The following is a 16,772-nucleotide window of genomic DNA, read 5'->3' on the forward strand; positions in this document are numbered from 1 at the left end:
CAATCTGAGCAAGTACTTTTAGAGAACAGTTACTTCCACCAAGAGGCATTTCCTGACCACCTTCTGCACCCTCCCCCAAGGACTTCTCTTCCACTAATACCTTGGGTGTAACTTCAAGGCTGAACTTGCCCTTGGGATGTAGGTATCTGTTAAATCTAACTTCCTTGCTTGAGAAACAGGACAGTTGTCTAACTTCGTTAGGAAAATTGTCAAACATACCAAAAGGCAGAAGAAGTGGCATAATGAACCCGCAAGTACTCATCTCCCATCTATGACGATTAGAAAAGTTTTGCCATTCTTGTTTAATCTCCCCTGCCCCTAACACAATGACACACACCGGAGAGGACAGTGTTGTTCACTGTTGCAACTTAGGCACACAGCATGGAACCTGGCATATGGTGGGCGCTCAAAAAATGTTTGTTGGCTGGTGGGACAGGTGATTGGGTGTGTGAGTGGGTGAGTAGGTGTGTGGCTGGGTAGATCACTGGTGGTACTATACTTTGGGGATCCTTGTGCTGACACGCTAGTCTGGTTGGGAGATGTAACCTAAATTCTTCCCTTGGAGTATCTAGATGACAGCCTCCAACTGGCTTCCACAAAGGAAAAACTTTTGAAGCACTCAATATTGTATCTAACCGTAAAGATTTTAAAATCAAAACAAATTCATAATGTGTCCCTAGTGCTTGGGTAAAAGGGAAAGGAAGCGTTCTCTCCCTGTTGGTCTCCCTTCTTAGTTCCTTCCCTTGTTTTGAGACGGTCTGGCATGGATGCTTTGGCCCTCTCAACATTTAAAAAAAAAAAAAGAGTGACAGCTTTAGTTCGCTGAGACACTTCCTCCAAAATCATCTTTTCGCTACATGGACTTCCCAAGGATGTTTGGTCCCCTCAGCCTGACATTTGCACTCTTCACAATCTACTGCCATCTACCAATCCAACTTTTTCTCCTTAATCCCTCGCCCCAGTTAGCTCTCACTCCTATTTCCAATATGAAATTCCCAGACCCTTCATTTTCTGATAGCCACCTAAGGACAGTCCTTAGAGTCTGGACTCCTGTATGAAGCCCACCCCAAACTCTTGAGGCACAAAATCATCCTTTAGTTCTTTCAGTACCCTAAGCACTTTTTTTTTTTTTTTTTCAGCAGGTTTATTGAAAAATAATTGACATCCATCACTGTGCAAGTTTAAGGCATACAGCATGATGCTTCAACTTACATATATTGTGAAATGATTACTGCAATAGGTTCAGCTAACATCCATCTTTTCATATAGATACAATAAAAAGGAAAGAAAAGAGGAAAAAAATTATTTTTGTGATGAGAACTCTCAGGATTTACTCTCTTAACAACTTTCCTATGTATCATAGAGCAGCGTTAACTATAGCATCACGTGGTACATTACATCCCTAGTACTTATTTATCTTATAACTAGAGGTTTGCATATTTTGGCCACCTTCCTCCATTCCCCCATCCCCCTATCCTCTGTTTCTGGTAATCACAAGTCCGATCTCTTTTTCTATGAGTTTGGTTTTGTTTTGATTTTGTTTCTAGATTCCACATATAAGTGAGATCATACAGTATTTGTCTTTTTCTGTCTGATTTCTCTCACTTAGCATAGTGCCTTCAAGGTCCATCTGTATTGTCACAAATGGTAGGATTTCCTCATTTTTTAATGGCTGAATAATATTCCACAACAGCTTTATCCATTCGTCCATTAATGAACACTTAGGCTGATTCCATGTCTTGGATACTGTAAATAGTGCTGCTGTGAACATGGGGGTACAGATATCTTTTCAAGTCAGTGTTTTCATTTCCTTTGGATATATTCCCAGAAGTGGTCATGCTCTTCTTTTAATACCTCATCATTTATTGGCATGCTTTCACACTTGCCACACAGACAGTCTTCTTCCCATCCCCACCATACCCTCTCACTCTCCTTCCATTCCAGAGCTAGTCTTTAAGCTCACTAAGGCCAATTAACACGGCTTAACATAAAGCCACAGGGTCTCTGCCGTGCTTGCATTTCCTTCACAGTGCCGGTTAACACAGCAGATAGGCACAGATTCTTGTCGAATAATGTGTCTCATTTGCTACTGTTCCTATAAGGGACATCTTATCTTTACCTGTCTAATGACTCTCCCCTCCCCGGGCCTGGGAAAAGTTTGCATAGAACATGAATTGATCAGAGAACACCAGAGGCTCCCCGGAGAGGCCCCAGACTAGCAAGAAGAGATGAGTTCAGATACCTGAGGAAGTTTAGGACAGCTGGTGAGGGAAAGGGACTGAAATGTGGCCAGAGAAGGAGGAATTACAGATCATTTACAGCATACAGGACTTTATCCCCCAAGTATGAAGCTAAATCTCTAGGGCTGCTTTTGTGGGTTATAAAAAGGGGTGTGACCCTTTTTCTTGCATCACATCCAAGGACTCCTCAAAGATCCCTCAGCAACAGGAACGTGCCTAGCTGCTTCTGTTCCTTCTGCAAGCCTTGGTTTTCAAAATTCTACAAGAAGTCCCTCATAGTTGGGACCTCTTTTGTGCTCTTGGACAAAGTCCCTTTAAGACAGCTCACGGCTGGCTTTCTCTCCCTACATTGGGTCTGAGGAAATACACAGATATCCTTTGCCTGTACATACTCTAGGGCAGGCATCTTCTCACCAGCCTTATCTCCTGGCCCCCATGGACACATTCTGCAAGCTACAGTTCTTTGCCTCGAAAGATCTCAAGTCTGGGTCAGAGACCACTTCCTCAGGTTCTCGCAAACTGCAGCAGACAGATGTTAAATGCCCAGGCCAGAGGTCCCCTCAAAGCTCTTTTCATGACGCTTGAGGTGAGGAATAACATTTCTTGGGTGAAAGACAGAGACACAATCATATTTGCCGAGCGGATTTCAGAAAATGAGAGTAGAGAATGGCTAGGAGCCGAAGCAGGGTGTTGACCCTTCAGAAGCAATCGTCCTATTATCCCTATTTTACAGATTAACACTCGAGGCTCCGGAGGTGAAGTAACTGGTGCAAAGCCATTGAGTTAGCAAGTGGCAAAGCCAGGATGAAACCTAGATCCCTGTGACTCTCCAACCTACGCTCATTATTGTCAGTGTGCTACATGTATTAATTATCATTTACATAACACCTATAAAAGTGAACCTCGGAAGACAGGTCTGGTATAGGAGAAGCAAAACTCCCGACAGCTCACTCTGGCATATTGCATGCTTCCACTCAAGTGGAAAGAAGCAATTCTCAGTGTAGTGCCTGTAGGTGAAGTAATTAAAGTTGCTGGTTTTCCCCATGGGACTCATGCTTGTCCAGGTGTATGTATTACTGTGTTTTGTTAACAGATTGTCTAGAGGCAGTCTTGCCTATTTTCAGTTTTTCTTATATCCCCATTACATTTAAGTATATTTGTCCTGTGACTGCTTCTGAATCAAAAAAGAAAAAAATCCCCCCTTTCTTTCAGCCTCTTAAAAAAAAAAAAAAAGGAAAAGTGAGAATGACTTGAGAAGGAATAAGAATACAGAAAAGAAAAATGGAGGATTCATCTGGGGACATTCCAACGAAATGGAGTTTTTAATATAGTCTTTAGGCTCCTTAGAGAAATATAAATAACGCAGACATTAAGACTCCCTAAAGCAGCATTGACAATAGAATTATATTGCTAGCTAAATATGTACTTTTACATTTTCTAGTAGCCACATTAAAAAAATAAAAAGAAATAGATGAAATTAATTTTAGTAATACTTTTGTTTAACCCAATATAACCAAAATATTGCATTTCAACATGTGGCCAATCTTTTTAAATGTATTAATGAGATATTTTACACTCTTTTTTTTTTTTTTTCTACTAAGTCTTAGAAATCTGGTGTGCAATTCATACTTACAGCACATCTCATTTCAGATCAGCCATGTTTCATGTGTTCGGCTGCCACATATGGCTAGCGACTACCATATTGGTCAGCCCAGCTCTAAAGGGATGTTTCAGTCCTAGTGAACCTGTAACATGTGGGATCTTAGTAAAATCACTGAGGAAGCAGGGGAGTTTCCAAATTAAAAGAACAAAAAGTCATGGAAAGAATAAAACAGGAGAAAGGTGAAGAAGTAAAGAAGAAAAGTAAAGGCAACTTGGGAAGACAGTAGATACCCAAAAAGCACTTAGTAGCTCAACAGACAGAAGTGTCAGGGAGGCAAGGACATAGAAAGAAAACTCTGGGGACTGAAAATCAAAGGATGAGATAAGAGAGTTTTGAATTACAAAGCTGAGCCAATGACATGTCTAAAGATTTAACCTCATTCACCAGAAAAATGGTGTCTGCCACATTTACAAAAAGAAGGACGGCTGGTTGATTTCTGGAGAGGGACCGTGGGGCACAAATGCAGGGCACTGTCTAGGTCACATACTCAGCTTTTCAGCACCAGAATCTTATTTTGTTCACTCACCCAGAGCTGTTCAAAGCTCCACAAGGCAGACAAATGCTAAACAGACTCAAGAAAGAGTGCAGTAGAAAGTCAGAATGCTGGTTTATTGACACACAGGAATAGCCCTTTCCAGGGACTGAAATAGGTGTAGCGCCTTACTCGGATCACCCGCTGGCTAGTTTTCAAGCTTGTTGTAAAACCGAATTTGTAAGCAGGGTTTTTTTTGGTAAGCATAAAATTAAAGCAAGGAGAACTGGGTAATCTCTGAAGAATGTTCACAGAGTGCCCTACAGTAGAATTCACCTCCCTTGTGACACGAATGGGAAACATGCCACACCTCAGCCCAGTGGTGCCTTTGGTGGATTGTTACTGACCAATGCCTGTATTATTTACTATATAGCAGAGGTTCCTGGTGGTCCACAAACACAGTTTTGTGGTGTTTTTCAGGTTTGTTTGTTTTGTGTTGGGCTTGCACAGTGACTTCTGGACTCTAGAAAAACCTGCCTGAACTGGGTCCACATTCTCAAGTGACACCAATCTGTTGGTGCTGAGGCAGACCTGCCCATTTGAGCATGGCCTGTTGTCATAGCCCAAACTGAAGGTGGCTTACCTGCCTGGCTCCTGTAGCTCATGAGACTGAGATCCCTATTATATGGGGACGTCTGCTAACCAGGCCTAAATTCAGACTTTCCTGTTGAGAGAGAGACACAGAGAGACACATACAGAAAGAGAGATTCATTTTCAGTTACGTGATTCTTCAGTTACTGCTTTCTTATTGTTAATTAGTCAAAGTTCCAGTCTTCATCGTCTCTTAGTTTCAGATTACTACTCATCTGTTAGGATGGTTCACATCTGATGAAAGTGAATCTTACAAACCTATATTTATTAATGATGAAATATTTCAGTTCTCAGAGAATTATTTCTTTTCCCCGTTCTAGGGACATCCTCTTGTACTTCCTTATATATCTGCTACAGTCACACAGAGCAAGACAACATGGAAAATATATTCAGTGGCAGAATCTGTAATATTACACCAGATATCTTGACAGATTGCAGTGATGAACTAAATTAACAGGATCAAATTTCATATAAGTATAAACTCTTCCTCCATCTATTGGATGTATTAAAGACAGTTTGGTACCTACTATTCCAAAGTTTAAATTCTAAGCAATAAAAAATAAATGCTGCCAACTCTTTGGTCTCATTTGGGGAATAGTAGTACACACATCAATTACATGAATCCTTTATATAATAGCATTTTTAAATTAATATTGCTAAACCATTGCCCAACATTCTCACCACTGTGCCTTTTTCCAAAGATGTTAACAAATAGTAAAATTTAGCAATTTGATTTGCATCTTCCTTCACTTCTGCTCACCCTCTGACAGAGTTGCTGTCAATCAGCCAAAAATGTCAGCAAGAAGATGGAAGAAAAGAAGCAGAATTCCTGCTTAGACTTCAAACCAGAAAACAAGGGCTTGACTAATCTAGAAGTAACCACAAATTATTAGATAAAGTCAATGGCTCAGGCTCCTTCTGCCTCCCCAGTGTACTTAAACTTGGTCCTCAGCAATTCTCCTTCTCTCCTCTCCTCCTTACTTGCTAGTCTCTACTCTCGTCTTCCAGTGGTCTGGACCAGTTCATCCCTAAATCTGTACGGAGAACTTCCTGGACCTGGATCTGGATCTGGAGCCTAGAGCATTCGTGAATCCTGAATAAGCAGGTGGAATTAAATCACATACTGGCTCAATGTTCCCCACTAGGCCAAGCCAGTAGATCTTTGGCTGCATCCATTTGGGAAGAGTTATGATCAAGAAACTCCATTTGCTTAGCACATGTTTATTGAGTATCTATTATGCACCATGTACGCTAAATGTTGGGGATACAACAATGATATGACTGAGTAGATTGCACTTCCAGAATATAGAAGAGACAGATAAGGAAACAACCACACAAACTAGTATAAAATTGCAACCGTAACAAGATCTTCAAGGAGAAGGACATGAGTTCTGAGGTTCTGGAAGGGGGATTTCCCATGGAAGAAATGCTTGGGTTGAGATCTAAAAATTGAATAGGAGTTAACTGGGCATAAAGGAGGGAAGAATGTTTTAAGTAGGAACAGCTTAGGCAAAGACCCTGTTGCTAGTAGGACTGAAAGAAAGCCAGTATGCCTGGACAGGGGAAAGAGAGGAGAGTCTGGTGTGAAGTGAGGCTGGGAGGTGGAGAGGACCACAGAGAACAGTGTAAGTTATTGAGGAGTTCTGTCTTTCTCCGATAGGAAATGGGAAGCTATTTAATGGCTTTAAGCAGAATTGTGTCACAATCGGATTTATATGGTGAAGAGATCACTTTGTCTGCAATATAGAACCTATATTGGAAGGGAAGTGGTCAGAGTAGAGGGGGTGGACCAGTTAGTAGATAATTGCAAGCTCAAGCAGGAAATGATGGTTACTTCTATCAGGCTGACAGTGGTAGTGGTGGAGATAAGGGAGCAGATTTGAGTGATATTTGAGAAATAAACTGAAAGAATTTAGTTATGATCACATATGGGGTGTGAGATTGAAGAGATAGTCCAGAATGATTCCTAGGTTTCTGGGTTGCTGAACAGGATTGATGGAGATGTCAGTCACTGAGAAAGAGAAACTGGGAGGAGAGCCCTGTTTCTGGTGCTGGGAATAGGGTGGTAGGTACAGCAAGAGTTTAATTTTGGACACGATGATGAATATGAGGTCACATGGTAGGCAGCCTCTGAAATGACTCCCAATGATACATGACTCTTGGTATTCACATCCTTATATAATCCCTTTCTCGTGTGTGGCTAGACCTGGTGGTTTGCTTCTAAAGAATAGAATAAGGCAGAAGTGATGGGATATCACTTCTGAGATTAAGTTACAAAGAGACCGTGACTGCTATCTTCCCCTCCCTTTCCCTCTCCTCTCTCTCTCTCTGAATCCTCACTCTGGGGAAAGCCAGCTGTCATACTATAAGCAGCCTTACGAAGAGGCCCCAGGGTAAGGAACTGATGTCTGTGAGCAACAGCCAGCGTGGATCTGAGACCCACCAACAGCCACATGAGCGGGCTTAGAAGTGGGTCCTCCCCTATTTGAGCCATGAGCTGACTGCATCCCCGGCCAACACCTTGATTTCAGCCACCTGAGAGACTCTGAACCAGAGGATCTCACTACCCACACCTGGATTCCTGACCCACAAAAACTATGAGATAATAAACATGTGTGGTTTTAAGTGGTTTGTGGTTTGGGGATAATTTGTTACACAGCAATAGATATTTAATACAAATGACTTAAACAGATAAGTATTTTACATAAAAAAATATGTTAAGTTGTGGGATTTCCCTGGCAGTCCAGTGGTTAAGAATCTGCGCTTCCACTGCAGGGGGTACAGGTTCGATCCTGATTGGGGAACTAGGATCCCGCATGCCACACGGTGTGGCCAAAAAAAAAAAGGAAAAAAATATGTTAAGTTGAAAATTAGATGTCATAGGTCAGGAGCACTAAAGATATAAACTTGATATTCATGCACACTGAGAAAGTATGAAATGAAGGAGGAGAGATTATTGAAACAAGTCTTGAGGATCTCCATAATGTACTGGCAAGTAGAGATAGATGAGCTTGCAGAGAAAATAGAGAAGGGACAGCTGCAGAGGTGGGAAGAAAGCCAGGAGAAAGTTGAATCATGGAAGTCAGTAGCAGACATTGTTCCCCCAAAGTAGGGAATGGTCAAGTAAGAGAAATACTGAAACACTGTTCTTAGTATGAAAGTAGTTCACAATTCCAGCAAAAGCTTATGGTAGGACTGGAAGACAGAATGGTATGGATTGAGGTTGGGAGATACAGAAATGGAGACAGAAAACTCTCTACAGAATTTGACCTCTAAAGGTGAGAAGGGAGATCAATTAGTAGCTGGAAGTGGATTATGATTGTTATTTTGTTTTTAAATGAGAAGACGTATAAAGAAAATAGGAAAGATTCAGGCCAGAGAAAAAGGAAAATACAGGAAAGAAAAAAGAAATAGTAGATAGTGTAAGCTTCCTAGAAGGCAGAAGGGGATTCTCCTCAGATGGGAGGTGAAATAGCTCTGCTATTAGAACAGGCGAGAAGGACCCACAGGACAGCTACAGAAATACTCAGGATTAAGAAAGTTTCTATGCGAGAGCTCCTACTTTCTCTCTAATATAGTACGAGGAGGTCATCTGCTCAGGGAAGAAAAGAAGGAAGGTTGGAGGCTTCAGGAAAGGAGAAAGGTTTGAGACAGTCACTGTGGAAAACAGGAAAGAGATAGACCTGTAGTAAGTTTTTTGTGTAGTGTGAGGACTTGTTAGAAGTTAATGACCTTGAACTTACAGTAGAATCAATCTGCCTCACCGGGTGACGCTCAGCTGCTTGGATGCAGGCACAGAGAAACAGACAGTTGGGTTCAGAAGTGCAGACAAATGCAGGCAGCGGAGGGACAAGGAAGTCTGGGGAGTAGAGATGTAGGGCAGAGACGGGAGTCTAGAAATATTGTTCATGAACTCCCATCATAAGGGAAGTAAAGAAAGAGGAATGTTGATGAATTGAGAGATAGCAGAGGACAGACAGTGCCAGTGATGCTAAAGAAGAGCTGGTGCGAGAGCAGTAGAATAAACACTGGGAAGCAGGGGAGGTTATAGTCAAGTAGAAGAGTGCTCAGATTGATAATTTTGGAGGAGCAGCATTACAGGTAATGATAATATCCAGGGACTTTCCATGGGAGTGGGTGGCCAAAGTGGAGAGGAAATCACTGGAGGTGAAAGGAAGGTGAGCGCCTGAGAGACCACAGTGTTGGATAGGCCACCCACCTGGACACTGTTGTCATGCAGACTGATCAAGGCTTGGGGGTAGGGAACAAGCAACTGGCTTGTCTCATGGAGTGGTGGGCTTTTTGCCCATTGCCAATGTAGAGAATGAATGAGAGGACATTCCCCCCCCCCCTCCCCGGTGGATGACAGCAACAACAATGGGTGAAGCAGAAAATCTAAATGGCATGAGTGCAAAGAAGCAGGGTTTTAACAAGAGAGTGGAAATACAATATTGGGGAGTAAGAGAGAAACTGTGGAAGACACTGCTTGTTCTCTGCCTGATATCTTTATCCCTTTTCTTCCTTGCTAACAAAGTCCTGATTTTTATCTGGGGTGCAATATGCCAGCAAATATAGATTCCCTTCCTAGATTCCCTTGTATCAAACAGTGGCCATGTGGCACACTTCTAGCCAAGGAGACCTAAACTTAATTTCACTAGGGAATCTGAGAATGTTTTTGCTTTCCTGATGCAGGCACCATCCTTTAGCTCCTTCTCTCTTCATGCCTGGAATTCAAACGTGATGGCTGGGCTGCAGCAGCCATATTGTGACCAAGAGGTTATAAATATGCAGAAAAGGCAAAGATAATCACAGAGCTGTAAGTCCAGGTTTTGACTGGCCACCAAACTAATACCAGCATCCACCTACATCCAGATTTCTTATATTATGAAGAAAGATGAACCCTACTTCATGAAGCCAGTGTTAGTAGAATTTCTATTATTTGTAATAAATTATGGAAGAAAACAGTAACCACATGAGAGGGCTCTCAGGGATGAGGACAGCTTCAGCAAAAGAGGAGGCAGAAGGTGAGGGAGTGTTATAAAAGAAATTGTGCAGGTAGGGCAATTTGCTAGTTACGGAGAAAGGATTCAAGAGGCCAAGATGGAAGAGAATGAGAAAGAGGGGAGGACTGCAAGCCTGGGACAGAAGGATGTACAAAGGTTCGTGAGAATGATGGTGGAAGTGGATCAATTGACCATGTAGGCATGGAGGTGGAAGTTGCACTTTGGACCTTGACCAATGAAGACAGAAATGAAAGGCATAATGGATTTGATCTCCTAGACTCTTTGAGGGCAAAAACCTGTGTTACCTTCCTGGAGGGATCACCAGGTGTGTGAGTGGGGCTATCATCTTTCCGCATCCTGAGTTAGGCAAGAAAAGAGAAATGTCATCCTTTTGGCCCCTCTAGAGAATCAACATGCAGATTCAAAGCTGCATAATAAAACCTGGATTCCCTCCAGATCTCACCGGGGGCAGGAACAGAAGCAGCCCTGGGGAGGGGGAGGGAGTGTGGTCCACAGGGCCTGCCAGGGCTGGGTGAGGGAGGCATTTTGCCCTCTCCTCTGGTAATTGGCCCACAAAGGTGGTTATCTCCCTCAGGAGGGTGGTGTTCCCCTTGCCGAGCCCTCAGAGTCCCAAAGCAGAGTGACAGCATGTGCCTGGTGGATCATCCACGTTGCTATAGCAGCAGGCTTGCCCCTGGAGCCATGGGTTCATGGCAAAATGATCAGGCCTCTCTTAAAGGTTTCTGATGTGGGTTTGACCAGGCTGCAGGCCAGGTGGGCAGACATGAAAGCCTGGAGTCAAGAATAATCAGGGTAGGAACTTTACCCCAAACAGTCAAAAGCCTAAAGAGTCTGAGAATGAGTATAAGCTAAATGCAACTGAGACCCAGGGGTCAAACAGAAGAAGCATAATCCAGTCACCAAGACTAAGGGACATTCCTGTGATGGATTTGAGGGGAGAGGGGGCTGGTAGTGAAAGTAAGGGAAGAACCCAAAGCAAAAGGGGCTGAGTGTGTGTGATTCCTTTTCACTGGCTGCTGGCTGCAGGGTGTGATGGCTGAATTGCATTAATATTCAGGGACTCTGGGAGGACCGGGACCCCCAACCCTGGTCAGCCATGGACAGCTTGCCTTCCAGATTCTCTGCAGACTGTACCCCATTCTTTTTTTTTTTTTTTTTAAAGAAATTCACGTTCTTTTATTTACTTATTTATTTATTTATTTCTGACTGCGTTGGGTCTTCGTTTCTGTGCGAGGGCTTTCTCTAGTTGCGGCAAGTGGGGACCACTCTTCATTGCGGTGCGCGGGCCTCTCACCATCGCGGCCTCTCTTGTTGCGGAGCACAGGCTCCAGACGCGCAGGCTCAGTAATTGTGGCTCACGGGCCCAGTTGCTCCGTGGCATGTGGGATCTTCCCAGACCAGGGCTCGAACCCGTGTCCCCTGCATTGGCGGGCAGATTCTCAACCACTTCGCCACCAGGGGAACCCTGTACCCCATTCTTGCTCTGGGTTAATGAAAACTGATTCTGATGGTGTTAGGACTCCATCCTCACCTCCTGCCTCGATTCTTTTATCTGGACGGAGTTCTCAGCATCTCTCTGTGGGACCATACAGCTGCAGCTACTACCCAGGATATCTGGCCAGTCTCTACCACCAGACTTGGTTCATAATTTACAACATCGTTCTCAGCTAGGACTAGAATCTACAGCTCTCTAGGCTGAGACCTACTGGAATATAAGCTCCATTAGGAAAGGGTCTTTGAGAGTTTATCACTGTATTCCTAACATGTAGCACAGAGCCTGTCACACAATAGGAACTTAATAAATATTCATTGAATCATGGGTCACTGACAACCTTTCCAGCCCTTGCCTACACTCCAGGCTACTGGGCGCTCCTGTGGGTGCCTGCCATTGGCACGGTCCTGCTTCTTCCAGGATGGACCCTCGTAGAACCAAGACCTTTCGCCCCCTTGTCACTGAGAGCACCTGTGACCAGAGATTCCCGGTGTTATCCACCTGCAAAGACTTTTGGACACCAGTGCCAGCCTGGACTAGTGCAAGATTTCAAATGTCCCTTTAGCCATTGCAGTAGCAGCGTCTGTATCCCTTCCTTGGTGATGACAGCATTAGTTCCCCGGCCTAGACCTGCTCCGACCCAGCCTACTTCCCCCTCTCCATCAGCTGAGGACTTGTCATCCTTCACAGTCAAGGCCTGTGGAGTCTGTGAGAGTTTGGGCAATACTACAGATGACCTTGAAGACCTCCCAGCTGCAAAAGCCTAGGAGTAAAAATTAGGATTACAGTAATGTAATTTTACTCTGATTCACAATTGAAGAAATATAAAGTCTCTCACCTAATACACTATCTAAAATCATATAGTAAATAGTGTATGTATATATATGTTTTTACACTATTTGAAATTATATGTTTGTTAACTTATTTATGTATTTGTCAAATTTTTTTTTTTTTTTTTTTGCCAGTATCTCCCATTGGAATATAAACTCCATCATGTCAGGAACTCTGTTCATTTTGTTTACTACCTAAATAGTAGGTGTCCAGTAACTATTAAAACAGATGAATAAATTACTTCCAGATGTTCTCAGAGTGGGCCTTCTTCTGTGTACCTAGGAACCCGGTTCTCTGGCTGCCTGTGGAACGCCCGTTTTCCTCTTCACCTGCTCCATCTTCCCCTTGGTGTGTGTGTGTAGACATCACCTCTGCCATCCACCACCACCGTCAAGGCAGGGGTGCCTCATTTGCTATCGAAACACCCAGTGCCACCTCCCACTCATATCTGCCAAAACCACACTGCACCAGGTTTGTTCATCTGGGCCCAAGCCTGCCCTACCAATGACCCCGATAACACACCAGTGCAAAGATGCCTGGCTGAGTTTCCCACTGGGGAGGAGACAGTCCCTTTCCCCACCCTTTATGTTACCCACATCCCAAACAAGGCTGCCTTGAGCTTCCAGATATGTTTTGTAAAAATAACTCTTTTGATCTTTGCAGTCAGCCCCCTGGCCTAGAAATCTGGCCTAAGCCCATCTCGTGACAAGCTTAGTACTGTACCGAGGTGTTGGTATTGGACCAAGCTGGCACGCATTGTCTTTTTTCCACTGTCTGACTTTTATCCACTCAGGTCCCTCAATGTCTCTTCTTATGGTCCTTAGCGCCAAGGCCTCTGTCCCCCTAGCCTGACCGCCACTTGTCCCCCTAGCGTGACCTACGATCCTCCTGTAGGCACAGTTAGAGCGGCAGCTAGACTGGCCACAACACAAGGCGTTGGGACTTTATCCTGTGGGTGATGAAGAACAAGGCAAGACTTTGGAGTTGGAGGTTATCTTGAAGAACCAGTACCTTAGGGATAGACATCTATTGTCATGTACAAAATGAGACATGAGGGAAGACTCTAGGATATCTTTGGTCATTGTAATTCATTCCCCAAAGATCCTGATGGAACAGAATTCTACTTCCCTGCCACATCTCTATGGGAGTCAGTGGTTCCTTCTGAATATTTCTGGCTTTCTGAGCACTTGGTATGATATCAGTTTATGGTCCTCTGTGGTTAGGTGGCATCATATGACCAGTTGTGGCCAATGAATTGTAGTGAGAGGTGACAAGTAATTGTAGATGTGAGACCCTTCAGGACTCTTTCCTTCTGGGGTGATGACTGAACGTGGGAGGAAACGACACAACCGTGAGGAAGTAGTGGTGGGTGGCAGGTGGGCTGATCACATTGGGGCCGTTGCTATAACCATCACCACATCCGGCAACCCCGAGACGGTGGATGCCCCATCAGCCTGGATTCTCGAGAGGCCTCGAGGATCAGAGCCCTCCCCAGTATCTTGTGAAGGACAAGGAGATGGAATGAGATAGAAATCTAGTTTTAGGCCACTGAATTTGGAGGTTCTCGCCAGAGCTCAGCCTAACATATCCTGACCAGTACATCTCTTTCCCTCCTTTCTTCTCTGTTTTTCTTAACCAGTAATTGATAACTTCCAGGAGGCCTTAAAACCTTCCTTCCTGGCCAGGAGCCTTTGGGGGCCCCAGGGCCAGGAAGAACGCTAAGAAGTATCACAAGGGCAACCCTTCAAATCAGACACAGTCATAGGGCTACATCTTCACCAGTGTAACAACTGGACATTAGAATCAAACAACCATCCATTTAAACAGTACTAATTTCCTGTAAAGCACAGAAACCCTCTAGAAATGCTATGTTCCAGCATGACAGGGAAGAGCACACCATCCTTCTCTCTCCTCACCAGTACAGCTTATTAGCTCCTCTTCCAGGGGAGGAACCAGTGATCTAGTCAGCATTCCAGGGCATTCCTGGGCCACGTTATAAAGGCATATGCACAGATTTCCCTTCACTTTGGTTTGTCTTTCTTAACTTCTTTTCTCAGTGTGTTAAGCAGAGCTGGACAAGGCCTGGCCCTTACGGCAGCTGAGTGGTCCATGGACTTGGGGCCTCTCCTACTCCCTCTTTTTTCTCTGTCTCTATCTTCTTCTTCCTCTAAGGTTCCTAGGATTTAGATTCAGAGGTACATGATGGGGAGACAGAAGGAAAGCCCACTTAGGCCACCAGCTTTCTATGTGAGTGCAAAAATGTCGTCAACAAGTGTGGCGATTTGTATTGCGTCCACTTAGCTAAACTGGAACTGTGATACCCAGATTCCCCTGTGTACTTCTGCGTCTACGTGGACCTAAAGAGGTGCTCTGTGCAAGATTTAGAAGGTGGAAGTGAAGCATCTATGCATTCTCGAAACATCGGTGCAGGAGCCCCGGGCACCCTGTGGGCGTCTTGCCCACCCAGAGCAACTCCAGCTGCCCCTTCAGCTTCTCTGACTCCTGAGTCAGGGCTTGTTTGGCTCTGTGACAGGCACCAGCTGCTCCTACAGGTCTCCTGTCATCAAAGCTGGACACCTGGGGGCATCGGGAAACAACCCGGGCTCCAGCTCATCCTCGCTTCCCCCGCTTCACATCCAACTTCCCTTCCCTTCCCGACGGCCTGCCCTGCAGAGTCTGTGTCCCATCACGAGAAGCAGAACCGACAGTCTGCTCCCCGGCTCCCACTGCTGGGTCCGGTCAAGTCCCTTCAGCCAGTCCCTTACTAGGTAGCACTCTTCACGCTTCTGCTTCTCTGATCCAACCCTGACCAGTGCACACAGATGCTGCTAAAAGGGCTCGTTGATTTTTCTCTCCCAGTTTTCCCGGCTTCCTCAGGAATCACAGCACGGGGGACGGGGATAATTGGCAAGCCGGCCAGGCATTCCTGGGCTCTCTCACTATAACCTCATCCACATGTATTCAAGTACCCCTCACACATCAATAAAAATAGAAATATGGAAGTCCTTAAAATGACCAAAATAGCTCATGTTAACTCAATAACCATGGGATACGCAAGGTCCAAAACACTGTATGAAAACTTAATGAAACAAGATCAGTGAGGAACACACAGGCTAATCCAAGGGATGAGAAGACTACCTTCCCTGCACATGTGCTTTATCCCTCATTTATTAAATACTTAATATGTGTTAGGAAGCCAGCTATTAAATGAGGTAATAAAACTAGCTGACATTTGAGGGTTTCTTTTATATGAGGCAGTTTTCTAAGGTCAAAGCACTTACAACAATACTTGGTTTAAGCACTCAATACACGTTACCTGTTCTTGTTCCAAGTGCTTTATGTGTAACATCATGTTTAACCCTTACCATGACCTGGTGAGGTGGTGACTGTAGTAGTTGCTGTTGGGTACCCCATCCCTTTGACCAGGTGGGCACGCCCACCTCCCAGCTGCTGTGGAGGAGGGCTGCTAAAGGTTTGCAGCTCTCCCTTCTCTCCAGAGACTTGCCTTCCCATCTAGCAGGAGCTGCCCTAGGAGGTTACATCGCACACCAACCCTGGGTGACTTTCGGCAGCCAATGACTGAGGGACACAGGGCACAAAAACCTAGCCCCTTGCCTTAAGGTGGAACTAACTTTGTGGTCCAATTCATGAGCTCCCTGTGGATCAGACTGAAGCTAGACCCCCACTGAGACCACACCTTGGCTTGGCCCTCCCCTAGCCCACTGTTCCCTTTCTGTCTGTTCAGAGTACTCCTTCAATAAACCACGTGCCCCCGAAAACTTTTTTCCAATTCTCCTGCAAGGGAACCTAACCAGGAGTGTGCTATAGATATGCCCATTTCCAATGAGGAAATAGAGGCCAGGGAGGCCAAGGAACTTCCCCAGGAACTGTCTCAGACCTCACAGTAAGCTGTGCAAGCAGGATGTGAACCCAGGTAGTCTGAGCCTATGCTGTTTGCCACTGCTCTTCATATGGAAAGAACCTGTATTTGCCAATAAAACTTATGTCTCAATAAACATGAGTTCTAGCCTCTTTGATCAGATGCTGAGAATTGAAAGGCAATCAGACATGATTCTTGTACTTCTAGGAGTTTTTTAGCTCATGGAAGAGACAAACAGTCACCAGTAGGAGGCAGTGGTTATAGGAATAAACACACACACACACACACGAACACACACACACACACAGCCATGTGCATACACAAGCACACACAAATATAAGCCTCCCCACACACAAACCCAGACACACAAATTTACACACATGTACACACATGTACCTGTACCCTACAATGGAATCCCCTACAGCTGCTAAAAAAGAATGTAGCAGACTGTATGTTCTAAAAACATATATTTTTAATGGAAGAAATTTTTTAAAAACTTGAATATTTTAGCTAGTTTAA

Source organism: Balaenoptera ricei, chromosome 4 (genome assembly GCF_028023285.1).
Source record: "Balaenoptera ricei isolate mBalRic1 chromosome 4, mBalRic1.hap2, whole genome shotgun sequence".
Classification (NCBI taxonomy): Eukaryota; Metazoa; Chordata; class Mammalia; order Artiodactyla; family Balaenopteridae; genus Balaenoptera; species Balaenoptera ricei.